We start from the raw sequence: 27715 nt of genomic DNA, 5'->3' as shown, positions 1-27715 counted from the left end.
TCATGAGAAACTACCCTACTGAGAGATAAGTTAGAGAATCCTCAAATCCTTATTCCTTTAAAACTCATAGATCTAGCTTACCAGAAAAAGGAGGTGAACCATACAGGTATATTTATTCCACGGTCTAATACCTTAGGCAAACAAACATTCTACTTAAATAACTCAATGCGGCTGAGATCTCTCAATGCACAGTAGTACAGGTGGTGGGAATTTGCCCACTTGTCTCTATTTAGGTATATGTGGAGCCTTAGATTGAACTAACTTTAACGTGACTTCCATGTGTGTTTAGTGGCAGAAAAGTTCACGAGAGCCTTGGATGAAGGCTTCTGAGGGAGAGAGACATAAAGCCCCCACTCGTTCTCCAGAAGTCAAACTCAGCATTGATAGGTAGTTGAAAACTACTTGGGAACCAAGTTTACCTGACTATACTACAGGGCCACACAATACCAAGAAAAACAAAGCCTTGCGGCATCATCTTGTCAAAGGAAAAGGGAATCTACATGGACAAAACCAGAGAGATCGAGATCTCATGGAGAGAAGAATGAGAGCAAAAGAAACACATTTCAAAGTTGAGTGTGAGGACAGTGTGCAAGATCGCGAAGCCAGACAGGCCTAGACAACAGTAACGCTTGGGAGTGATGGAAAACAGAGGTACAAACTCCAAGTCACTGTGTACTGATGGGGAAGTCAGGGATCTTGCAGGCTTGAGCAGGGTGCTGGAGCTTGCAGATGTCTGTTTAGCAGCAGAATCTGAGAGAGACGAGGGTTTCTGAGTTTCTAGGTACAGTGTGCTGTGGGATACAAGGAAATGAACACAGTCGGTCTCTAGTGAAATTTAAGGAACATAGTTATGAAACATGAAGGAAAGCACTGTATTAGAAATCCTTCTGGGCTTTGAATCTGGACATTTGTGGCAATGGGATAATGTTGGTAACAGGGACACTGAGGCAGGAGACACAGGCACAAAACTGGTCTGAGTAAGGCCTGGGCAAAGCCATTGGAATTCAGAAAAATAAAATGGCATAGAGAGGAGAGAGAGGGAAATCCAATGACCTTAATTCAAAATCTGAACTCCTTCCATGTTAAGAAACTCCAAGAAGTTATAGAAAGTTGCCTAATAGAGTTAATCAACTTTGGTAAATGGTCAGTCATGGAAATACAACTGTAGAAAACAGTGGTGTGGAGAAAAATGCAGAAAGTGGGTTATTAAACTGGTCACCAAGGTTTTCTGCCCTGTCTGTGTCACCAAGAGGCATATTTCATTCCGTCGATCCTTTTCTCTGCTTTGTATGTTGCTTAAATTTGTTCTTTGGCAATTCCACAAACGTGTATCATGTATTTGACTCTCAGCCCCTGCCTGCGCCCATCCTTTGTCTCTTCTGCTTCTCAGTCAATGTGACAAAGTCAGTTCATACAACAAAAGACATCTTGGTGTCTCATTTCTGAGTTACATGAAAGATGTGAGGGGCATTCTCGTCATGTGTCCTCGCTTTCCACTTTTGGAAAGGAGTCACCACTATTTCCTTATTGAAGCCCCTGAAAAAGGAACATGAGAGAATTAAAATGTGCTAAGTAATTTGAAATGCTAAAAATGGCAATGCTAGCATTGGCTGTATAAGGATTCACTATTCCTGCCAGCTCAAGTACAGGCACTTTTATATGTGGTTTCTAAAATAAATATAATTTTTAAGAACTTGCACACGTTAAGTCAGAAAACAAAAATGCTCTCTTAAGTAGAATAATTTGACATGCTTTCAACTGGACAAAACCCATTAGAAATTGGCAGGAAACATCAGAATACCTGGTCTGGCTTCTTGGGAATTGGAATCCCTTCCACCTCCCTGGAGGCATTCACAAGGCAACTGCCGGATGTCTGCAGGGCTATATGTAATTATCTATGCACAAATCTTATCAACAGTCCCCATATATCACCAATTACCTTCTCAATGTGCAAAGCGCTCAGATTGGTCCTAGACAATCCTGCTATGTCTAGTTGTAGAATTAGCCTAACTTAGGGAAAAACAATCTGTGCACTGTGAGGACATCAGCTACAGTACGTGCAATGTGTTCTCCCCAATCCACAACAGAGTCATCAGAGGTCAGAGCAAGAGAACTTCAGAGAATTACACTCCTCCCCAATACCTGATATTGGTATATGATGCTGCAGAGGTGGAGGTCACTTTAGTTAGGCCTGTGGACTGAGCCTTGGCCTTGTTAAGTAAAGAGTCAGTGTTACCCTGTGACTATCTATGAAATTGGTAGGGCATGTGTAAGAGTCAGAATACAGAATATTAAGAACTTGGTGTTTGAAAGGGTAGAAATACCAAATGCTAGTACTCGTCTCATAGAAAATACAACTTAGGTAATTTATCATTGCTCTGAGTTAGGGCTGTCCTCTGATTTTTTTTGTTGGTTTTTTTTTTTTTTTTTTGGTTTTGATATTTCTTTGGTTCTCTCTGTCTCTGTCTCTCTCTGTCTCTGTCTCTCTCTCTATCTCTCTCTCTCTCACACACTCTCTCTCATAGCAAAAACATAAAGAGTTAAAAATAATAAAAAAAAGAAACTAAGTGAGAATATAACTGAGGAAGAGCTTAATTGTCAAATTCTGTATTCAAAGGCCATATCCACCAGCTCCAGATTTTCAAAACCAGCCTTATAAAATATGAATGTAGCATAAAGGAAGTGAGATTTTAAGTATAAATGCTTTTCTTAAGAAGAATTTGCCATGGAATTTAAAAAATTCTGTGATTACTTTTTTATCCTTGGAAAGATTATTTTATTTCACTTGGGCTTTAAACTTCAAATTAAACTGCCAGGCCTTTTATTGTCATTCTGCTTAGCTCTATGATTTGATATTGTCCCCTGTCCCTCCCTCCAGCCTGCAGAGCCCTTCATTTCTGCAGTGGATACAGAGTGCCCACAATCTTTGGTCTTTGACTCCCCTTCTCTGAGGTTTGATGCAGAAAAGCCTCTGATCATTGTCTTAACTTTCTGAACCCTCCTTGTTTCACCTTGAAGTGTAAAGGTTCACAGCCAGGGCCTGCCTCTTATTACAGGTTTTAAGATGAGTCTATACAATGAAAAGAGCTCTGTTTGCATTTCTTTGGAATCATTGGCTTTCAAGCCTTTGAGTTCCCTACCGATAATTACTGTTTTGGCCCATGATTTCCCTGATATTTGATGCCTCTGAATGGAATAAATTACCTATCTGAGAAGCACAGCTAATTGGTAGCTGGGAGCCAGTGCCCACACTCCTTGTATTATTGTCTGGCCATCTGAAACATCTTCAAGTCTGAACCCCTTATCCTTATAGTATAGTTTGTGGTTTGGGTTCTTGACTATTAAATTTTTTTTAAAGGGAAGAATTTTACAGTGTGGTGAGGTTGCCCTTGGGGGATATTTGTACCCTTCTAGGTGACCTCGTTTCTGAAACAGTCTAATATCGTAGATAATACTTCTGTAAGCCTAAGACCCACATGCACAGATCCACTCCCACAACACTACAATTCAAACTTAGACCTGAAGTTAACTCCCCGCAGTTAACGGCCTCATCTGTCTGTCCCAGGAATGCACCTCTGGGAAATGATGGATTTTGTAGGTGTTCAGATTTGTCTTTATTAAGGTCCATGAAACTCAGAAGCGCCTGACTGAAACATTGCCTCCAACTTCCACAGTAAAGTAAGTTACATCAGTGAAAGCTTTCTAAGAGCGTAGCTCTCAAAAAAAAAAATTATCCAAAAAGTATAGTTTAGCGGATGCACGAAACGTAACATCTGTGTATCAAAAGTGCATTCCTTATGAAGCAGGAAAATTGCAGGTACAGAGCCAGCTCTCTACTATTTACATATTTATAACAAGTGCCTGTCATGGCAGGAAGCTCACCTGCAATGCTTCCGTGTTGCGTGACGTGAAGGATGTGTCATGCTTGGGTGTTCTAATAGCCATGACATCATTTGAACAATTACACTATCTAATACCTTGGATTAGTTTCTCTGATAATGCTATTAGCTGTCACTAGACTCTATAATAGGTGGCTTCATCTTTGTTATGACATGATCTTTCCTACTGTTTGTTGACCTTTCAATACAAGGGGGAGGGGACGGTCCCAGCCCCCACCCCCTACCCCCTCAAACCTTTAAGCAGCTACTGTAAAGCTGCTGCGGTTTAATTCTCAGCTGGAATGTTTAGAAACCCTCTGTGCTAAATACCTCAGTGGACTGCTTAAACACCAACAACAGCCTTATGGGGCCTTACCCGACCTTAAACACATCTTTTTTTTTGTTGAGAATATTGCATTCTGCCACAATTCTGTGGGCTAACCCTGTGCTCACATTAAATATACCAGCCTCATTGAAGCTTACTGAATTGAGTTGAGTTGTTCTTTGTTTTATTCTCTCACTGTTTCACCCCCAACTGGGACTGGGCAGCCTTTCTTCCAGTGGAGCGTGCTTTAAAGTAACCCAGAGAAGAGAAGGAGGGGGTGGGGGGGGGCAGAGCAACCAAAGGTGCAGCTAAGGCCCATAATTAGTCTTGATCCTCCAAGTCTAAAATATTTTAACGCCAGGTTTCTGATTGCAGTTCGGGCAAAGTGGATTTGGGAATGCAGAAAAGTAATTAGGTCTGTGCATTGGAGTGTGTCGAGCATTTAAAAGTGAATGGGTGGTTACTGCATTCTTGGCAGGCTGTTTTTTATCTTTTCATGCCCTGCTGTTGTTAGAGGTGATGGGTTTATTGCAGTTTTTACACTCTGGAGGTGCCTGGTTTTTCTTAACCTAGTCTTTGCTCTTCATCTCAGAAATGAATCCGCATGGTGTGCAGAGGGCTGAGAAAAATAAAAACAAGGCCCATTAGGCAAACATTATTCAGTGAAGCAGAATAAGTTGGGAATAAACCTCAATGCCGCAACAGGTCACTTATAAAGATTCTGGGTTTAATTAATGACTCACTGAGCACAGGACTAACTGGAGACAATGGTCACCCCAAGGAGAAGGAAAACAAAACATGTTATTCTCTAGCTGTGTTCACAGAACCATCTGAGGCTAACGGCATTATGCTACTAGATCCTGGGATAGAAGATACAAACTGTAAATCTGTAAGTTGTCAAAAAAAAAAAGAAAGAAAGAAAGAAAGAAAGAAAATGCATGATTTTTGATTACTTCAGCCTATAAAATTGCAGCTATTTGCTAAGACCCACGTGTTCCTTTATACCAGACATCCTCGCCTGCCAGTCAAATTATTATCACTTCTGGTTTAAAACATCATAGGAAAATGTAGAGTTTAAGTAGCAAAGAGATAGTAAGAAGTAGCTGTGCTTTCTAGTGTCCAAAAAAAGTTGCGCGTTTTGTTTGTTATTTTATTGTATGACTGTAAAACAAAAAGACAAAAAAAAACCAGGAGGTATATACCCTTAACATTACAAACCCGGACAATAAAAGGTGTGTGAGAGCAATGCGGCCTTCCTACAAACATTCCGAGGAATCCACAGGCTTTAGGAAAGTAGAGGCAGACATAGCTACTTTAAAACATGGGGAGGAGAGATAAGTTGGGCTGGGAAAATATGTTCGTTGCTATGTATCACTTTGCCTTTATTCACTCATCAGCCTTAGAAATGCTACTGCAAAGACTACAGACAGACACACACATGTCTCTGGACAATCATTTCAGCATGCCGATGAGTTTATGGATGAGTTTCTTGCCTACTAACACTTTTTAGGTGTTGTATTCTTCAGAGTCTTAGCTAAGTGCTACCCTACCATCATGGAGCCCATAGGAGGTGTATGCTTCCCCAGCCACATACCACCGTGCCACTCTTTGAGAGCTGGTCTTACCTTCATTTCTGGAGAGCCAGCACTTTACATCTTATGTGTTTGTTGTCACCTTGGCCTTGGCTAGACTCCCCGCAGTGCTATCTTATCGAGTCTTCCACTAAAAGATTTAAAAGGCAGTGATAGTACTTGGTAGCTTATGTCTTAGGTCTTCTGGATGATCTGGGGGAAAAAAATAATCTGCTATTATAAATAAGATTTACATCGTCATTATGGCCTTTTTATAACAGAGAAAATTGGAAACAGCATAAATGTCTAGCAATGAGGGATTAGTTAAATAAATGATGATACATTCTCACAATGAGATGTTGTGTAGCCATCAGGGATGATGTGAAAGAAAATAAGGACCACAGAAGATGTTCAAGTGTATTAACTTTAAGAAGTAGAGTATAAGGCAATATGATATATGCATGTATGTATATATTGCATATAAATAATGCCTGTACATATAAATTATATGTTGTATTTAAATGTATAGCCATTGTCTTTTTTAAAATAGAGAGAACCTATTATTAAATAAGAAAAATATACTGTGCCTTTAATGAAGCCTGTCCCTAAGTGCAATATTCTGAATGACTTCACTTTCTTTGCTTTATCTGTACAGTTCTCTAAAGCTTACTGAATACACGTAATAAAACTATGTTGTTTTTATTTTTAACTTTTAATAAAAAGTATTTTAAAAGAAATAGCTCAAAAACATTTAGACACACACACACATTCACTTTCCAGATACACATTATGACCTGTGCCCTTGAGTACAACGGGAAGAAGAAAGCCTCTATTACCAAGACCCCACAAGTATTGCTGCACCTCAACACAGCGCCGTTATCCAGAATATCTCTCGACAAGCCCAAAGTTACCAGGATGGATGCCAAAATTTCATGGCCAAGTTAGAAAGGCCCAAGCTTATATGTGTGTGTGTGTGTGTGTGTGTGTGTGTGTGTATACATATATATATGCACTTGTCTTTCTTCCATGACACATTGTCAACGCCCTGGCTCACCTCCTCATCTAAGAACTTTCATCTCTATGCCTGTGCCAAGGACAGAGCCACTCTGTTCTCTGACTCTAAATCTGTAGGGCCATGGCCACACGAAGACTCAGTTCTTTATGGTAAGAAAAGCTTTCTTCTTGGATGGCTGATGTATTGCTCATTATGCAAATGGTAAATAAGCACTAGACTATCCAGGTCAGATGCATAATGTGTATAAATAATTGCTGGGGGAAATACTTGGCTCAGTGAACTAATCTAAAGCCCAAAGCTCAAGAAGTTCGTGTCCAGCACAGATATGACTTGCTGGGACCCCATAGACAAGTCACTTCAACCCTCTGTGTTTCATCTTAATATAGAGATGATAGGAATGCGAAAGGACTGCTAAGTCCTTCAAAAAATCCATGTTTCAAAGCAATAGGCACTATTTAGGCAAACATCACAAAATAATAAAAAACAGTTTGAAGCCTCAAAAAAAAAACTGATTTCACACCCTGTGACCCAAAAGCGATAGTGAAATTAAAAGAAACATTCTCCACAGTTGAATGGAGAGTGGGGTCTGACTTTCCCACGAACTCTGGTGCCCCATATTTGACCATGTACCTGGATGGGAAGACCTGGTGGCACTCAGAGGAAGGATAGCAGGCTACCAAGAAGAAACTTGATACCCTATGAGCATATACAGGGGGAGGAAGTCCCCCTCAGTCACAGTCATAGGGGAGGAGAGTAAGGGGAAAATGGGAGGGAGAGAGGAATGGGAGGATACAAGGGATAAGATAACAATTTAGATGTAATATGAATAAATTAATAAAATTTATTTTAAAAAAGTAAAAAAATTAATTAATTAAAAGAAACCCAAACTTACAGACAAACCCAAAACATTTGTCACAGTTTCAGGCCTTTATGATCCTTCTTGTGAAAGACCCAATACTCTCTTTAAGCAGTACATGCCAGTTAGGTGTTCTTTAGCATTTCCTAGCTACTCACAATTTACCCAAAATCTCTGGCCCCAAATTTATCCCTGAGCAAGTTCTTTAAAGCGTCACTTACTGAAAATCAACTTGTGTTCAGCAGATAGACATTAGCACATAGTCTAAAGGCAGGCTAGGCTCACCAAACACACATGGAAGCCACAGGATGCTGCCCTAGGATTAGTTATGTGACTTTTCTTGATAGTCACTATAAGCTTGTGTTAAGGTCACGACCGATGACAGTACTTGGTGCTAGGGATGTTTCTGGCCTCATTGTCTTTTCTCACTCCATTCGTGCCGGGCAAATCATTCTACTACAACAGAGGCCAGACAACGCCACAGTCGCAGTCTGGTATGACATGTTGGTGCCAGTTTAGCAAGGTGCCTCTACCTTGTCAAAGAAACAGGCAAGGGATGGCTTGAAGCCTTCCAGGGTTAAAGTCACAAAGTTCAGTCCCCATCTCTGGTGTGATATGTGTTCATATAAAGTGGGGGGGGGGGGGGAGGGACTTCTGAAGAAACCAAAGAAGGATGCCAGGCTGTGCTTCTGCCACCTAGAATTTCTAGCCTTAAAATATTTCAAAACAGAACAAGAGAATCACCCTTCTCCTTATACTTGGTGCTCTGTGTCGTTTCGTGTGATACTGGTGTCCACTTAGTACAGTGATTCAAAGAGTGAGCTTTAAAATCAGAAATAAGAATTAAAAGATAAAAATAAAACACCTCCCTTCTGCTGCCTAGCCAAGTGCCCTAAAACAATCTCCTCACCCATAACATGAGGACGTTACAATTGCCAAATCTGTAGAGGGTCAGAGAGGAGGCATATAAACTCTTAGTAGCTTATAGTATTTGCTAATGATAACTATTATTTTATTCACTGTGTATCAAGTACTGCTTTCTTCATTTTGTAATTCACTCAAGACTAAATGTCTGAAAAGGTTGGTTTTAAATGCAGGAATCCCGTTTGTGCTACTGCCACTTACTGTCTTTCCTTTTTGAGAAACAAGGCAGTTCAGAAAAAAAAAACAGTCTCAAAAATCTACCCCAGCTGTCTACGCACCCTCATGCAGAAAGCTCAGCACCGGAGTCAGGAATATGTAAATAAGTCGGTCCTTTGTCTGAAACAACCCTGTGTGGTTCTTAGGGTGAACTCTGTCGGTCCCAACCCCACAGTACCAAGACTTGCTAGGGGCCTGGAGAATGAATTCCTTGGCGGCAGCAAGCACAAGAGAGAGAGAGAGAGAGAGAGAGAGACAGCAGAAGCGATCATCCCCACCTCCCGCTTTTGTTTCTTTCTTTCAGTGCAAAATCCATGACCTCCGTGACCCTCAACCCAAAACTATAGCCCAAGGCTTGGTATAGCTAGGGGTTGGGGCATATAAGGAGAGCTGATAATGTTAGAGAAAGATGAACTAGGAGCAGAAACAAAGGCCGGTAAACAGAATGAAAGAAGCTGGGGGCGGCGGGGTGGGAGTGCTGGAAACCGAGAACAAGGCGCAGAAAGGGGGCTTGGAGAAAGAGTGAATAAATTGTTTGCTGGTGCTGTTTAGCAAAATCAGCTAAACTTGGCTTTCAAAAAGTTTCACACAAATCATTTTCACTGATTATTTTTTGGCACAAGAAATTTCGTAAATTTTGGGAAAAAAAAATCACAATGTGACACAGTTTGCTAAAAATGCCATTCAACACAATTTGATGTAAACCACAGAAATTTTATTATAATTCATTAGGAAAACTTAAAAATGTGATAGTGTCCTGAAAACTTGGATCAGAGCCACAGAAATCACTGGCAGGCATAAGCACGCATAAAAAGCAGGCACTCTGTCTTGTCTCAGGCAAATGCCGTGTGTCCTTTATGTGCTGAGCTTCACTGGGCTATCCAAGGGCTATGCAAAGCCAGGTCTAGTCTTGCAACTTGTCTTTTCTGGTTGTTTGCTTGGTTGGTTGGTTGGTTGGTTGGTTGGTTGGTTGGTTGGTTGATTTTTGGTTTGGGTTAATTTCTTTTCTTTTCTTTTCTTTTCTTTTCTTTTCTTTTGTCTTCCCATAAATCAGCCCTACAGCCTCTGCACATGTAGACAATCCTATACAAAATGTGTGTGATCTATTCACTAGCAAGGAAGCCACACTTACTGCTACAGACATTCAGGGTCTGGTTGAGATTCTTCTGCCTAATGGGTAAAACTGGCCTACACCATGGTTTTTTTTTTTGGATGGATAGAGATAAAATGAGCTTGTGCCCTCATTGAGAGCAGTGGCCATATTATAATTCTGAGAGATTTGTGTCACACAAAGAAAACATTACTGCATGAATGAACATAAGAAAATCTAGAAAGCTGGTGCCTCCAGAGAGTTGGTTTTGTTTCAACCATCCAAGAATGAGTTTGGCAGAGGGAGAGTGCTCAGGAAAGGAGAGGAAAGACAGACCAATGGAGGAAGGGAAGGGGCAACCAACAATAGAAGAGAAAAAGAAAGATGTAGTGTGGTTTCTAACGGATAACTGAGCTTAAACCAATTCCTAACTCTTCACCAGCTGTCTTTGTATAAAGGAGAATAATATTCCTCATGACTAGTGCTATTTATAGTCAGATCTTTTTTATTAGACAGTTTTATATATATATGATGTGCATAATAAGCAATTAATAAGCACCTTTTCCTTATAACACATTTACATCCTTCCTTTGCCCATAGAAATAGTTACCTCTCAAAACAGATGTGAGAATTGTTTGCATGGTATTGTGCATGCTGCAAAAAGGCATTAAAAATATTCTATACATATACGCAGTCCATCAGCTTCCTCTGTCTATGTATCTATCCATCCATCTGTCTATCTCTATTTATCTATCTATCATCTATCTACCAATCTATCTTTCTATTTACCTTGTTTATGTTTCTATATTTATACATAGTTATGGGTACAGGCAAGACACTATGAAATGCTAATGCATTTATCCATAGAATTTACCATAAGAATACCTATAAGTAAAAAGAGACAAAGCAAAGTGTGGAAAAGATTAGTAGTTTATTACACAACCTAAGACATGGGCTCTTTAATACATATTTTTAATTAATTCAAAGAGAAAACTTATTAAAAAGCAAATACAATAATATATAGCTAAGGGAGTAAAAATGACTCATAAATACATGAAAATATGTTCAAATCACTTCTACGTGGAAAACGCAAATTGAAATTACATCAAGATACCATATTTTACTATCATGTTGGTAAAAATCCAGAAATTTGACAACCCTCAAGGTTGGCAAGATTCAGAAAACTGAGAACAGTGAATCATGGCTGGTGGGAGCATAAATAGGTATAATCCTGCTGGAAGTCGAGTTGGCAATATTTTTGAAATTACAAGTACATATACTTTTTGACTCAGCAGTTCCAACTCTAAGAGAATATTTACAGATATAGTCACACATGGGAAAAATCATGAGTGTGGCATGGTTACTTTCCGCAACACATTTTATAATAGCAGGGAATTAAAGAAAATCTTAAAGTTCGTCAATAGAGAGCTGTTTAAATACACTACGGCACATCCAAGTAACAAGATAAAAACAATAAGAAGAAACTAGGAAATAAGAAAGCTTTGTACTATTAGTACATAAAGATAGGAAAGATTCACAAGGTTTTTATTATGTGCTGCATTGGTCTTAAGAGTGGGAAAAGACTATGAGTAGTGTTTGAGTACATAAACATCTTTTTTAGATCTCTGGAAATCTTCCCAAGAAACTAATAACATAAGTTATCTGTTGTAGTGTTGACATGGAAACCAGCAGATGGGAGAAAGATGAAGAAGAAACTTTGCGTTTATTTTTGCCCTTGTTAATTTTTTTGAGCCATGTAAATATATTATTCATTTTGATATTAAACAAATTTTAAGATACAGCTACTATTTTTTCAGAAAGATATCCATCTCATTTATTTCCATTCTTCAATTCTTAGCATCTGAAAGCATGACTTAATGCCATCACTAGTATTTTCTTGGTCAGAAGAGTCCTGGAAGTCATACAAACAAAGTGATTGCTTTTTGAGCACCATTTCTTAAAATCTGTTGAAAACACAGAAATACTAAGCTATAAAAGTCATAAAGTTTTTTCCAACTTAGGAAATCTTAGAAACCAGAGCAAATTTTGAGCGAAAGGTAGCGGGACCCTCCACCTGTAGTGTTTAATTTAATTTAATAATCTCAAGCTTGTTTGGTGACAGGTTTTGATTGACTTGCAAGCACAACTACCTGAGTTTGATTCCCAGAATCTGTGCAAAAAGTGGGAATGAGGGGGGGGGTGCTTATAATCCAGCACTGAGAGAACAGATAACCAGACTCTGGGGCCTCTTGCCAGCCATCCTAGCTGACTGAGCAAGGATTTGTCTCAAATTAGTTTGAAAAAAAAAAGTGGACAACACCGAATGATTCCTGAACTTCCTCTGGCTTCCATGTGTACATGCACTACACATGCATGCATAACCATACATGCATCTGCAAACACACATACTCACACACACACACATATTCACTAACATACAGATTCACACACACACACACACATACACACACACACACACACACACACACACACACACACACACAGTCTCCAGAACAATCTATTAAGAAATAATTTACATCCGGTGGAGGGTATGTGTTTTCAACTGTTAGAAAGAGAAGAGTGGAGGGAAATCTAGGCTCAGAGGAGGGACGGCAAGAAAGTAGTGGTAGTCAGACATCCCAGTAGCCAGAAGAAGAAGTCAGCGTGGAAAGGGAGAAGGATGAAGGACTGAGATAGTAGCTAAGCAACTCTTGTTTCCTTATGACATGGTACCTTACAGGTAGAGACGGCATGGTTCCGAGGGGATCTTTGCTGTTGAGACATTGGACACCAGGATCTGGGTTTTCAAATGCCAAAGATTTTCAAACAGCCTTGGCTTTATTGATCCAACAGAGCTCGTTTCTACTTAGCTTAACGGTTGGTGGCACATACTGTTCTGCATTTCAGAGTAAGATCCAATGTTTAGGAATTGTTTTGTGATTTATTCTGTTTTGTTTGTTTTGACAACAGTAAAATGGATAACTATTTAAAGATTATACAATTAGGTGGGATCTTACATTGTGCAAAACATGTATTTTGAACTAGGTTTGTTGTCACATAGAACGCGTGTGTACATAAATATCATTTCTGAACCAGCTGGTTCACTAGAAAGCCCAGTTTCAGACTCTTCAATACTCCCATTAATAGCAATTGCCTACACTGTGACATCTGCTAAATAAAACCCGATAGTAAATAAAATTACTGAAATCAACTGTACTACTGTTATAAGTACCATTCATAGTATTCTGAAATGTTCATTGGGCCTATATCATCCAAGCCAATAGTTGTGAATAATCAAACTATTACTCAAACACTTTGAGTTGCCAACTGTGCTAAATAACACAGGCTCTTTGCTGTTAGCCCAGCAGGTAGGTAGTTAGCACAGATAGAAGAGAATACATGACTGTAACAGAATCAAGACTCCACTTGCAGTGGTCGCCAAAGTTTTTCCTGTCTGTTTTAGCACAGATTTTTACGATAGCTTTAAAGTGTTTAATATTATAGAAAGTCTGCAGAGTATGTGTTGTGCATATAGAAATATTTTCCTACTTGTTAAGAGGATACGATATAGTCATGTTGGAAATCTATTTACATTTCTCGTGCCAGGTTCCCATAAGATTGTTGTTACACGAATGTATTTGGTCCCAACTATAGGGTGGTTGGTTGGCTGCCAGGAGGAGAAGCGGGAGGAGCATCAAGCTGAGAGGCCTGACTTGCCTGCTAGAGACAAGGGAATATGAAGACTGCAGTGGCCAAAATAAAGGTTTTAGCAAATGAGAAAAATAAAACAATAATTATATTTTAAAACGTTACTTTTAAACACTAACTTTAATTAAATTACCCCTCAACTTAACAGACATGTTAGAAACACAGAGAGAGAGAGAGAGAGAGAGAGAGAGAGAGAGAGAGAGAGAGAGACAGACAGAGACAGAGACACAGAGAGGGAGAGAGAGAGACAGAAAGACAGAAAGAAAGAGACAGACAGACAGACAGACAGACAGATGGACAGATGGACAGAGAGGGAAAGACAGACAAACAGAGAGACAGACAGACAGACGGAGGGAGAGAGAGAGAGAGAGAGAGAGAGAGAGAGAGAGAGAGAGAATAGACAGACAGACAGACAAAGCCTGTGTCTATAGAAATAAATTTTTTTAAAAGCCAGAAATGAGTATCTCATGGGGGTCAAAACATGGGCTTTAACAACAGGAAATATCCACCATGTTGTATGTTTTAGAGTAAGCAACTGTTTCACACATAGAAGCTACTGTAGCATAGTCATTGCACTGTTTGCTGAAGGTCTGCAATGAAGTAGCAAAACAGCATGGGATGTGTTGACGTTGATACAAGAGTCCACCAATGGTGTTTGAATCCCACTCCTGCCATCCTCAACCAGAAGTCCCTGTCCTTACCACATTGCAGATAGGACAGTTGTGAAAAACAGTTGTTTTCCTTGTTGATTATTGAATAGATGGGTAAGAATGTATTCCCAATTTATGTATAAGAATCAAAAATTATTTCTTCATTACAAGATATTTCAAAAACCCACTGGGGAGGAATATATATATCCAAAAAATCAGTGCATTAAAAGTGTGCCATTGGAGGAATTTTAATGGACCCTAAAGCATCTTTGGATGCTCCAAACCTAAATGTGGAAAGAATGTTCTTCGATTTCAGTGCTACATCAGAAATCCCTTTTATTAGCTGTACATGGCCACATGGTGATGTCATTTGTGCCTCTTTTTCTTCTTAGTTCTACCTGTTTAAAAAGCAAGTCATTCCACTTATATCTTGGTGTGTTGTGATGAAGAGAGCATTGTATGTGCCAGGTGAGATTCTTCTTCCACTCAACTACATCCCATTGAGTGAAGAGCCGTAGCCCTGAACTCTGTCTACATTATAAAATGAAGGGTCAAGGCAAAGCATCCTAGTGTCACATGTGGTTTAAAGACAGCAGCAGTTCGAAGCTCTTCCTACAAGTGCCCTATAAAATTATTACTGTAACTACAATCTCCATGATTGCAGGTTGAAATCTGAAACCTAGCTGTAAGGATCACATAAGGATCATATTTGAATTTGGCAGTGTTCTGCTAGCTTTTAGCCGTTTATCTGGATGGGCACACGTAGTGGTGAAGATGTCTAAAGAAGCACACAAAGTACTCTGTGGTTGACTCGCTAAGACACAATGCTATCTGCAGGGTGTGACTCGCAGGAGCACACCAGGACACTCAGCCAAACTCATCTGAACTATCCAAAGCCCTTGATTCTGCAAACTGGGTTGCAGATCTTTAGAGAACAGGCTTTCTCACAAGATTGCTGGCACTTTCTCTTCCAATCTCAGCCAGAAAAACAGTAAGAACAGCCTTTCTCATATCATTTTGGCATTTCTGGTCCTGGTCCAGGCTGGAAATTTAAAGTGCAAAATCACTTAACTGAACATTTCACAAGGTAAAGAAATGTTCAGTTCAAGCTGAGCTCCCAAGTGGACAAGAATGTCTTCTTTGTTCCCCTCGCCACAGGCCAGAAGACAAAGAAGCACCGTGTTGTAGCTTCTGTGTTCAGAGCTTTCTGCTCTGAGTTCCATGCCAGAAGCAGATCAGCCCCATCATACGCCTCTGCCAGGGACCGCATCACAATGTCACTGACATCCTAGAGTGTTTGATGCCATCTGACTCAGGTGTCTCCATGTCAAGTCTTCAGTAAAGAAACCACTGAAGATATTTCATTAGGAAGACAAAAATGACATCCTCATCTTACTAAGTTAACAAACATAAATATATAATGCAACTTGTAAATGATGTATACACCCTGACTTAACTATACCTTGTCACTTTCTTATCAACAGAATCTTGGCTCAGATTGGTGTCCTATTTTCTTTATTCTGTCTTGGTTTTCTTCTATCCTCATCTTGGGTTTTGGCCATGTATTTGTGCAAACCCCAAAAATTCTGCTATAGTGACAAGGTGTTTCATGTCAGGTAGAAATCTTGTTTTTAAGAAAGACGCAATAGTTTTGGACATTCCTCTTTCATCATTGAAACTGTCCTATCTTCAAACTATGGTTGCCTCTATTTTTTTCTGCAGGATGGACTAGCTGGCATTCAAGATTTTATGACCTTGTTCAGAGTACATGCTTACTCAAAACATTTAAGATTGGAGGAAAACTTTCATGGCTTTAGGAAAGGCAATGGGCACAAAAATGAATAACAAAAAAAGAAAAATAAATTACTAAATTAGACTTTATAAAAATTAAAATATATGTATAAAATAGGAACACACTAACTGCACATAAATTAGAAAGTGCTGTATTCAAAACATACAAATAGTTTTAATAAGTCAAAGAAACTCAATGAAAGTAGACAAAAATTTAGGCAGACATTTCATAAATGAATATCTCAAATATAACAAGCATGTGAAAATATATTCATCATCACTGGTCATCAAAGAAATGCAAATTAAAACCACAAGGAGAAACTATCACTGTCAGAATGTCTAAATTACAAAGTCCATGCATACGAAATGCCAGAAAGAGGTGGAGAAATTAGAACTCCTCTGTGTTGCTGATGAGAATTCAAGGTCACACCCTTTGGGAAACAGTTTGATGGTTTTTCATGAAGTTAAACATATGTATACATATCAGCAATCCTACTCCTAGGTAATTCCCCAGATGAATTCATAACTAGGTGCTTTATTTACACATATCAAATTCTTGATGGGTGGTGGCGAACAACACATATCCTTCAACAAAAGTTGAAAACAAACATGGTTTTTTTTTTAACCAATAAAGAGCTTTAAAAGGAACAAACAACTGATAGTTAAATAAGAATGAATCTCAAAATCATTTTGTTGACTTAATGCATCCAGCTCCCATGAGCTCCCCTCCCCCACTACATCTCTGTACACCGTCTGTAAATCTACTGACATGAAATCTGAAGGAAGATGAAAAACAGTCTTACCTTTACTGAGAAAATAAAAACACAACTACATCCAGCAACACAACCATAAGGTAGATGCAGAAGACTCAGCTCAGACCCACGCAGGCTCTCTGGTTGTCACCTCAGTCTCTGCCCATTTCCTGCTACTTGGTTGCCTCATCCAGCCTTGATGTGAGAGTTTGCACCTGGTTTTACAGAAACTTGCTAAGCCACGTTTGGTGGATAACCTTGGGAGGCCTGCCCCTTTTTCTTTTTCTTTCTTTCTTTTTTCTTTTTTTTAAAGGGCACCCATATTTGTAAAAGATCTATTTTTTCATTTTATTTTATTAATTTATTCATATTATATCTCAATTGTTAACCCGTCACTTGTATCCTCCCATTCCTTCCTCCCTCCCGCCTCCCCACTACTCCTTTCCCCTATGTCTGTGACTGAGAGGGACCTCCTCCCCCATATATGCTCTTAGAGTATCGAGTCTCTTCTTCGTAACTTGCTATCCTTCCTCTGAGTGCCGACAGGCCTCCCCATCCAGGGGACATGGTCAGAAATGAGGCACCAGAGTTCATGTGGAAGTCAGATCTCACTCTCCACTCAATGGTGGATAATGTCCTGTCCATTGGCTAGGTCTGGGTAGGAGTTCGAAGTTTACTGCACATATTGCCCTTGGCTGGTGCCATAGTTTGAGCAGGATGCCAGGACCCAGATCCACGTGTCATAACGTTCTTCTTGTAGGTTTCCAGGACCCTCTGGATCCTTCTATTTCCCCATTCTCCCATGCTTCTCTCACCTAAAGTTCCAATAGGATGTCCTCCCCTCTGACCCATTTTCCTGGTAAGTAAAGTTTTTCATGGGACATACCCCTTGGACTAGAGTCTCGATATAAGTAAGAATATATCATTTGTCTCTTTTTGCTTCTGGGTGAGCTCACTCATTATGATAATTTCTAGTTCAATCCATTTGTCCACAAATTTAGAGAATTCCTCGTTTTTAACAGCTGAGTTGTATTCCATAGTGTAAATGTACCACATAGGCACAGGAGACAACTTCCTGAACAGAACACCAACAGCCCAGGCCTTAAGGTCAACAATTAATAAATGGGACCTCAAGAGGCTGAGAAGCTTCTGTAAGGCAGGAGACACTGTCAATAGAACAAAGCAACAGCCTACAGACTGGGAAAAGATCTTCACCAACCCTTCATCTGACAAAGGACTAATATCCAAAATATATAAAGAACTAAAGAGATTAAACACCACAAAACCAAACAAGCCAATTGAGAAATGGGGCTCAAAACTAAACAGAGAATTCTTAACAGAGGAATATCAAATGGCTGAGAAACACTTAGAAAATGTTCAACGTCCTTAGTCATCAGGGAAACACAAATCAAAACAACTCTGAGATTCCATCTTACACCCATCAAAATGGCTAAGATAAAAAATTCAAGCGACACCACATGCTGGCGAGGATGTGGAGAGAGAGGCACACTCCTTTATTGCTGGTGGGAATGCAGACTAGTACAGTCACTTTGGAAATCTATCTGGTGCTATCTCAGAAAACTGGGAATAGGGCTTCCTCAAGACCCAGCTATTGCACTCCTTAGAATATACCCAGGAGATGCTCCAGCACACAACAAGAACATTTGCTCAACCATGTTCATAGCAGCCTTATTCATAATAGCCAGATCATGGAAACAGCTTAAGTGTCCATCAGTAGAAGAATGGATAAAGAAACTGTGGTACATTTACATTATGGAATACTACTCAGTTATTAAAAACAAGGATTTCCCAAAATTTGTGGACAAATAGATTGAGCTAGAAATTATCATAATAAGTGAGTTAACCCAGAAGCAGAAAGAGTCAAATGGTATATACTCACTTATATCTGCATACTAGCCCAAGGGGCATGTCCCATGAAAGTCTTCACTTACCAGGAAACTGGGACAGAGGGGAGGACATCCTATTGGGACTCTAGATGAGAGAAACATGGGAGAATAGCAAAGTAGAAGGATCCAGAGGGTCCTAGAAACCTACCGGAAGAACATTATGATAGGCAGATCTGGGCCCAGGGGTCCTGCTCAAACTAGGGCACCAGCCAAGGACAATACATGCAGTAAACTTCGAATCCCTACCCAGATCTAGCCAATGGACAGGACATTCTCCACAATTGAGTGGAGAGTGGGGTATGACTTTCACACGTACTCTGGTGCCTCATATTTGACCATGCCCCCTGGAAGGGGAGACCTGGTGGCACACAGAAGAAAGATAGCAGGCTACCAAGAAGAGACTTGATACCCTATGAGCATATACAGGGGGAGGAAGTCCTCATCAGGCACAGTCATAGGGGAGGGGAGTGAGAGGAAAATGGGAGGGAGGGAAGAATGGGAGGATACAAGGGATGGGATAACCATTGAGATATAACAAGAATAAATTAATAAAAATAAAATTAAATTTAAAAAACAGAAATGCTCAACCTCCTTAGTCATCAGAGAAATGCAAATCAAAACGACACTGAGATTCCATCTTGCACCCATCGGAGTGGCTAAGATCAAAAATTCAAGTGGCACCACATGCTGGCGAGGATGTGGAGAAAGAGGAACACTCCTTCATTGCTGGTGGGAATGCAAACTAGTACAGCCACTTTGGAAATCTATCTGGCACTTTCTCAGAAAAAAATGGGAATAGGGCTTCCTCAAGACCCAGCTATTCCACTCCTTGGAATATGCCCAGAAAATGCTCTACCACACAACAGGGACATATGCTCAACCATGTTCATAGCTGCCTTATTCATAATAGCCAGAACATGGGAACAGCCTAAGTGTCCCTCAGTAGAAGAATGGATAACGAAGCTGTGGTACATTTACCCTTTTCCGAAGGGAAACGAAGAAGAAGGACTAGATCTGAAGGAGCGAGGACACAGTGGCAGGGGGAGGGGAGGGGAAACTTCCAGGATGAGAGAAGAAGAAAAGAAAAAAGAAAAAAAATCAGTAAAAGTGGGGTCTCCTTAAAGTGGGAGAATTTGGCTAAGTGGGTGACGTTTTCTTCATGATATGAGATAGATGCCAATTTGAGGGGCGGGGATTGATTTTTAACTGTACCGGGTTACAAAATAGCTACACACCACACACACACACACACACACACACACACACACACACACACACACACACGGTCAAACATTATTAAGAGAATGTCTGCAAGAGCACTTCTGAATTATATGAATAATTGAATCAGAAGACTGAGTGAGCACTGTCTCCCTAAGGTAAGGAAAGGGCATGTGCATCCAGAAGTGTGTGTGTGTGTGTGTGTGTGTGTGTGTGTGTGTGTCTGTGTGTGTGTGTGTGTGTGTGTGTGTGTGTGTGTGTGTATGAGAAAGAAAGAGAGAGAGAGAGCACATGAACACAAATAACGATTAAAGAAAAAAGAGGCCATGAACGTTAAAAGGGAGCAAGGGCTAAAATTAAGTAATTATTCTTTAATATAAAAGGATTTTTTAAAGAAATTATGTTTCCCTCTGCTTTAAGCCCAGAAATAGATGGACTATACTTATTATGACATGACATGTAGATTCTTTTTTTTTTCTTTTTGTTTTTTAAGATTTATTTTGTTATTATGTATACACTGTTGTCTACTTGTTTACCTGCAGGCCAGAAGAGGGCAACAGGTTACATTATACATGGCTGTGAGCCACCAGGTGGTTGCTGGGAACTAAACTCAGGACCTTTAGAAGAGCAGGCAGCACTCTTAACCACTGAGCCATCTCTCCAGCCCCAAGAGGTAGATTCTTAAACAACTTACACTTTTAAGCTTAATGTCTTTGTCAATAACATGGAGATAGTATTCATTTGACACAAATGGTATCAATCCTCTAAACACGGTAGTGAAAAGAGAGATTGCTACCCTCTCACCTGCATTTCCAAAATCACGTCTGTAATTTTATCTTTATTTCATGCATTTCTCCTCTTTATCTCTCCTTCTTTTCCCACTTTTCCAAATACTGCTAATTTATGTTATTTCAACTGAGCAGTCTTTCTTGTGTTTTCCTGCTCTATCAAATATATGTTCCTTGTAATCATTCAACTTCCTCCAACAAGACCAATTTAAACATCCTTAACATATAAACTAACCTTCGAATTGTCTCATCCTTCTGCCCTTCCATCAAGAATTTATCTTGGTGTTATATTGTTAGACAAAAAAAAATGACCATTTTGATACAAAACTAGTTTTGTTTCTTCCTAGAGAAAGATTTCTCATTCTAATTTAAATTAGAACACAATAAAAATAAAATATTTTAAAGCGATATTTTTGAAGACTGTTTTTATTATGCTGTGTTAAGGTAGATTTATAATAGAAATGATCTTGCAGAGACTGCCTTCCAACCAAAAACTCTTTAAATTTCACAAGAGGACAGGCTTCAGAGAAAGGACTGGCGGGCACAGAAGACAACTGGCAACAGAGATAAAGATGCATAGGATGACAGAGCTCAGAGATTGACCTCAGGAAGAGCAAGAAAGAAGCAACCAGAACCTGCTTATGTACCAAATGCTTGTTCTCATTCCTTGTAACCAAATCTGTGTCCCTCCTTAAGCCTGGGGTCTGTAAGTCTCGCTTATACTTTAGGAAATGTGTTCTTGTTTTCACATTCTATTTCTCTATTAAGACCTGTTCAGGGTTGGAAGCACTTGGGAACACTAATCGCACAGCAGTTACCTCGGGCTGACTTCGTTATGCTAAGGAAGCTATTTATAATGGTCTTATTTTGGTTTTTATTGTTTATAGAAGAGAAGCACAAGGAGCTGTATGACTTCTCAGTTCGACCTCACACCCAGTTAAATACAAACAATTTCTCTAAATACACTGCCATCACTGAACATGTCAAGAGAATCCTTGCATTTTATCTTTTCTTTGTCATCTTTCTCAAGAAAAGCAAAAGGCTTTCATTGTGGACATTGAGTTGCCTATGGTAATTACAGATAATCTGAATCTCCCTAGGGGATATTTATTGAGCGTATATTATAAGCCAGGCAAAAGACTACAGAAGGCCTGTTACCGCCCTAGTTAGTGGCAGGAACCTAGGAGAATGAAGGCTAAAAAGGAGGCAGACTAGAGTCTTAGGCAACCGAATCTTTAGTCAGAGCATCAGACAATTTTATACTCTGAGGCTTTTCTGAGGGTTGAGTAAAAGCCAAATGAGCAAAGTTTATAAGACGTTAGGTTGGATATAGTCACAAGGTCAACCATGCTTGGAAATGTCACCTGAGTAATAGTAATGGTTGTTGGGTAATCAGAAGCGAACTCACTGCTATTTACTACATCCCAAGAACAACCCCTGTATGGGGCTCCCTTCTTGTTTTCTTGCAGTTTTCTCATAAGCTCGCAGAATTCTACTCACACAACTTCACTCATGGGCCATGTTCTGACAAGGACCACGGTAAGGAAAATAAAACCCTGACCTCGCCAAGTTTATTAATCATTGAAGAGAGACAGTGTGCCACCATGAAGAATAACCAGCAAGTAAGCATGTAGAGGTCTATTGAAAGGAATCCAACACAAAAAGGAAAAAAAAACACAAGTAACTGAAAAATTACTATGGCCAATAATACTGAGTAGCTTACTAGATCCTACTCAAGAACTTTTAATTAGTTTACATGGCCGAACAAAATGTCGGCCTTCATTGTTCTGTTTCATATGCTACTGGTGTACTTGGATCATAGTTTCATCCCTCATAACTTCTTATCAGCATGGCCAACTTCCTAAATTGTATCTCTTTTACTTCCATGCCTCGATGTGCATTCTTAAAGATTTACTTTTTAAGATATATTTTATTAATTTACTCATATTACATATCAATGGTTATCCCACCCCCTGTATCCTCCATTTCCTCCCTCCCTCCCATTTCCCCTTACTCCCCTCCCCTATGACTGTGACTAAGGAGGACCTCCTACCCCTGTATATGCTCATAGGGTATCAAGTCTCTTCTTGGTAGCCTGCTATCCTTCTTCTGAGTGCCACCAGGCCTCCTCATCCACGGGACGAGGCCAAATATGGGGCATCAGAGTTCATGGGAAAGTCATACCCCACCCTCCACTCAACTGTGAAGAATGTCTTATCCATTGGCTATATCTGGGTAGGGGTTCTAAGTTTACTGCACGCATTGTCCTTGGCTGGTGCCCTGGTTTGAGCAGGGTGCCTGGGCCCAGGTCTGCCCATCATAATGTTCTTCTTATAGGTTTCTAGGACTATTTGGATCCTTCTATTTCCCCATTCTCTCATGCTTCTCTCACCTAGAGTTCCAATAGGATGTCCTCCCCTCTGTCCCAGTTTCCTGGTAAGTGAAGACTTTCATGGGGCATGCCCTTTGGGCTAGTGTCCAGATATAAGTGAGTATATACCATTTGAGTCTTTCTGCTTCTGGGTTAACTCACTCATTATGATCATTTCTAGTTCAATCCATTTGTTCACAAATTTTGGGAATTTCTTTTTTATAGCTAAGTAGTATAAATATACCACAGTCTCTTTATCCATTCTTCTACTGAGGGACAATTAGGCTGTTTCTATGTTCTGGCTATTATGAATAAGGCTACTATGAACATGGTTGAGCAAATGTTCTTGTTGTGTGCTGGAGCATCTTCTGGGTATATTCCAAGGAGTGGAATAGCTGGGTCATAAAACCAGAGACACTAAATCAGTTAGAAAAAAGAGTGGGGAAGAGCCTGAAACACAGTGACACAGAATACAACTTCCTGAACAGAACACCAACAGCCCAGGCCTTAATGTCAACAATTAAGAAATGGGACCTCATGAGGCTGAGAAGCTTCTGTAAGGCAGAAGACACTGTCAACAGAACAAAGAGACAGCTGACAGACTGGGAAAAGATCTTCACCAACCCTACATCTGACAAAGGTCTAATATCCAAAATATATAAAGAACTCAAGAAATTAAACACCACCAAACCAAATAACCCAATTGAGAAGTGGGGCTCAGAACTAAACAGAGAATTCTCAACAGAGGAATATCGAATGGCTGAGAAACACTTAAAGAAATGCTCAACGTCCTTAGTCATCAGAGAAATGCAAATCAAAACAACTCTGAGATTCCATTTTACACTCATCAGAATGGCTAAGATCAAAAATCCAAGCGACATCATGTGCTGGTGAAGATCTGAAGAGAGAGGAACACTCCTTCATTGCTGGTGGGAATGCAAACTAGTACAGCCACTTTGAAAATCTATCTGGCGCTATCTCAGAAAACTGAGACTAAGGTTTTCTCAAGACCCAGCTGTTCCACTCCTTAAGATTTATTTTGTTGTTAAGTGTCTGAGTCTTTGTGTGTGTGTGTGTGTGTGTGTGTGTGTGTGTGTGTGTGTGTGTGTGTGTGTGTTTATGTCCGTGTCTGTGTGTCTGTGTCTGTGTTCACAAAAGAGATTGAAGAAAAGTCAACTGTGAGCCACCCAAGATGGGTACTAGAAATCAAACATGGGTCTTTCACAAGAGCAGTATACCCTATTAGTCTCTGAACCATCTCTCCAATCCCTTATTCTTATTACTCATATTTATGTGTATGTATATGTGAGCCTGGTGGAGCACCTTGCTTACCCCCCTATTGTGAACTCCCTCAGAACCCCCTCCTATCCCACCCTTATTCTACTCAATAGACAGACCGTGCAAACAAAAACTAAACATAGAAATGCTGCAGCTAAGTAACATTATAAACTAAATGGTCCTAGCACATGTTCACAGAACATTTCATCCAATCACTAAAGGATATACCTTAGCCGGGCAGTGGTGGTGCACATCTTTAATCCCAGCACTTGGGAGGCAGAGGCAGATGGATCTCTGTGAGTTCAAGTCCAGCCTTGTCTATAAAGTGAGATCAGGACAGCCAAGGCCACCCAGATAAACCCTGTCTCAGAAAAAAAAATAATATACCTTCTTAGGAGAAGCTCATGGAACTTTCTCCAAATTGACCACATACTTGGACACAAACCAAGCTTCAACAGCTGCAAGAATATTTAAATAACGCCTTGCCTCTTATCAGACCATCCTGAATTAGCTGATCTTCAACAGCAACAGAAACAACAGAAAGGATACACGTGGAAACTGAACAACTCACTACTAAAGAAAAGTTGAATCAATATTAAGAAAAATTAAAGTGTTACTGGAATTGAATCAAAATTAATGCACAGTACATCCCGCCTTATGGGACACAATGAAGGCAGTTCTAAAAGGCAAGTTCATAGCACTAAGTGCCTACCTAAAAAACTTGGGATGATCCCATACAATAACAGCACATCTGAAAGCTCTAGGGGAAAAAAAGAAATCACAACCACAAGGAACAGATGGCAAAAAAAAAAGAAAGAAAGAAAGAAAAAGAAAAAAGAAAAAGAAAAAATCAAACACAGGCTGAGATCAATAAAATAGAAACAGTAACAAAAATAATACAAAGAGCCATTGAAACAAAGAATGGGTTCTTTGAGAAAGTCAATAAGATTGACAAGCCCTTACCCAAATTAGCAAAGAACAGAGAAGGAATATTCAAGTTAACAATATTAGAAACGAAAAAGTAGGCATAACAGCTGGGGAAAAACAGAGTGTCGTGGGGACATACTTCAAAAACCTATATTCAGAAAACCCTAAAGATACATGTCACTTACAAAAATTCAAAAAAATTAAACAGACCTATATCTCTATTGAAATAGAAGCAGTTTTTAAAATTCTCCCCACCAAAAAATAAAATCCCTGGGCCAGATGGTTTTAACACAAAATTTTACCAGACTTTTAATGAAGCATTAATGACAATACTCCTCAAGTTATTTCACAAAATATAAACAGAAAGAGCATTGCCCAATTTATTTCAAGAAGCCATGGCTATTCTGATAGACAAACTCACTGAAGAAAACATCATTAGGATAAGCACTAAAATCAACAATTAATAAATGGGGTCACATGAAGCTGAAAAGCATGGCAAAGAATACCATTAATAGGATAAAATGGCAGCCTACAGAATGGGAAAATATTTTTACCAAATCCACATTAGATACAGTGATAATGTCAAATATATACAAAAAAACTCAAGAAACTAGATGTTAAAACAAATAACTCAATTTTTAAAATGGGGTACAGATTGGAGAATCTCAAAAGAGGAAACACAAAGAGCTGAGAAACACATGAAATGTTCAACATCCTTAGCCATCAGGGAAATTCAAAGCAAAACTACTTTGAGATTTCATCTCATACCCTCTGAAGGTATTGGATCGATAAAATAGAAGACAGTTCATGCAAGCAAGGAGGTGGTGTAAGAGGAAGACTCATCCACTGCTGATGAGAGTGCAAACTTGTACAGCCACTATGGAAATCAGTGTGCCAGTGCCTCAGTAAGATGGGAAGTGATCTACGTCAATATCCAGCTCTACTATTCTTGGGCGTATGCCCAAAGATGCTTCATTTTACCACAGAGACACTTGCTCAAGCATGCTCATTGCTGTTGTCTTCATAATAGCCAGAAATTGGAAACAATGTACATGTCCCTCAATAGAAGAATGAATAAAGAAAATATCTTACATTTACACAATGGAGTATATTACTCAGTTGTTAAAAAAATAAAATCATGAAAATCACAAGCAAATAGACAGAATTGGGGAAAAAAAAAGTCATCCTGATTGAGGTAACCAGGACCCAGAAAGAAAGACTGTGGAACGCAATTATGCTTATATGTGTATATTAGCTGTTGTGTCAATGGTAACCAATCTACAAAGCATAGAACCACAGAAGATAGGGATAGAGTAACAGATATGTCTTGTTAGAAAAGATAAATAGAATAAATAGTTATGGATGGAAGGGGGCTATAACGATAGGATCAAGTGAAGAGGGTAGTGAAGAGGACAAGGCAAGTAATATGTGGAGAGATAGCTAAAATTAAGGGCTATTTGAGGGACAGTATGGAAATCTAACACAGTAGAAATGTTCTAAAATATATACAGCTATGAAGATGACCTCAATGAAATCTTCAAATCACGAGGAAGACAGAGCCCCAACCGGCCATCTCTTGTCACCAAAGGAAGTTTCTAATACCAGTTATTGGCTAAATGGGCACCCACAAGACCCCCAAACAACACAGGCTATCGCCAAGCTGTAGGGTGTTCTCCACAGATGGATGGCAAGACCTCGTTGTTGAATATAACACCTAAACAACTCACTGAACATGAATAAGTTGAGATGATGCCAGCATAAAACCTTCACCCCTATGTTCCGGGAAAGGACTCTGCGTGCTACCAAAGGAGGAACATGAACACCAACCCCACCAGAAACATTTTGATCTACAAATATGGTCTGATTGCAATACATGCTAGTACAATGGGGACACAAAGCTTGTGTGAATAAACAACCATATCTGATTTTATTAACGGCCCAGTCCACGAGATGGAGCCCATACCTGCTTTGATGACCTAAGAGTAGGTAGTCCGGAAACCTAGGCTAAAACCAAATACTCCAGTTCCAAAAAAAATTGCCCCAAACAGCAATTCCTTGCACATCAGCCATCAAAAATGTTTCCTTCTGCAGCGTATGGAAACAAATACAGAGACCCACATTTATTCATGGAGTGAAAGAGCTTGGAACACTCATCACTAAATGGATGTCTTTACCAAATCTATTGCTTTGGGGGTTCGTGGAACCACTCAGAAGAGGAGATACACAGAGTGTAAAAGCCAGAGGAGTGAGCATGGCATCAAGAACACAAGGCCCTCTAACCCAACAGGATGGATATATACGAAGTCACAGAGACTGAGGCAGCACGCATGGGCCTGCACAGGGCTATACCAGATAGGTGCCTAGACCTGAAAGAAGTAGACATGTCCTCATCTCTGACCCATAAGCCATCTCCCATCGATAACCACTTACAAGTGAAAATGTAATTTTCT

This window comes from Acomys minous, assembly GCF_964271855.1.
Source record: "Acomys minous genome assembly, chromosome: 11".
NCBI classification, from domain to species: domain Eukaryota; kingdom Metazoa; phylum Chordata; class Mammalia; order Rodentia; family Muridae; genus Acomys; species Acomys minous.
The sequence above is the reverse complement of the archived record's forward strand: the minus strand, read 5'-3'. Positions refer to the sequence as shown.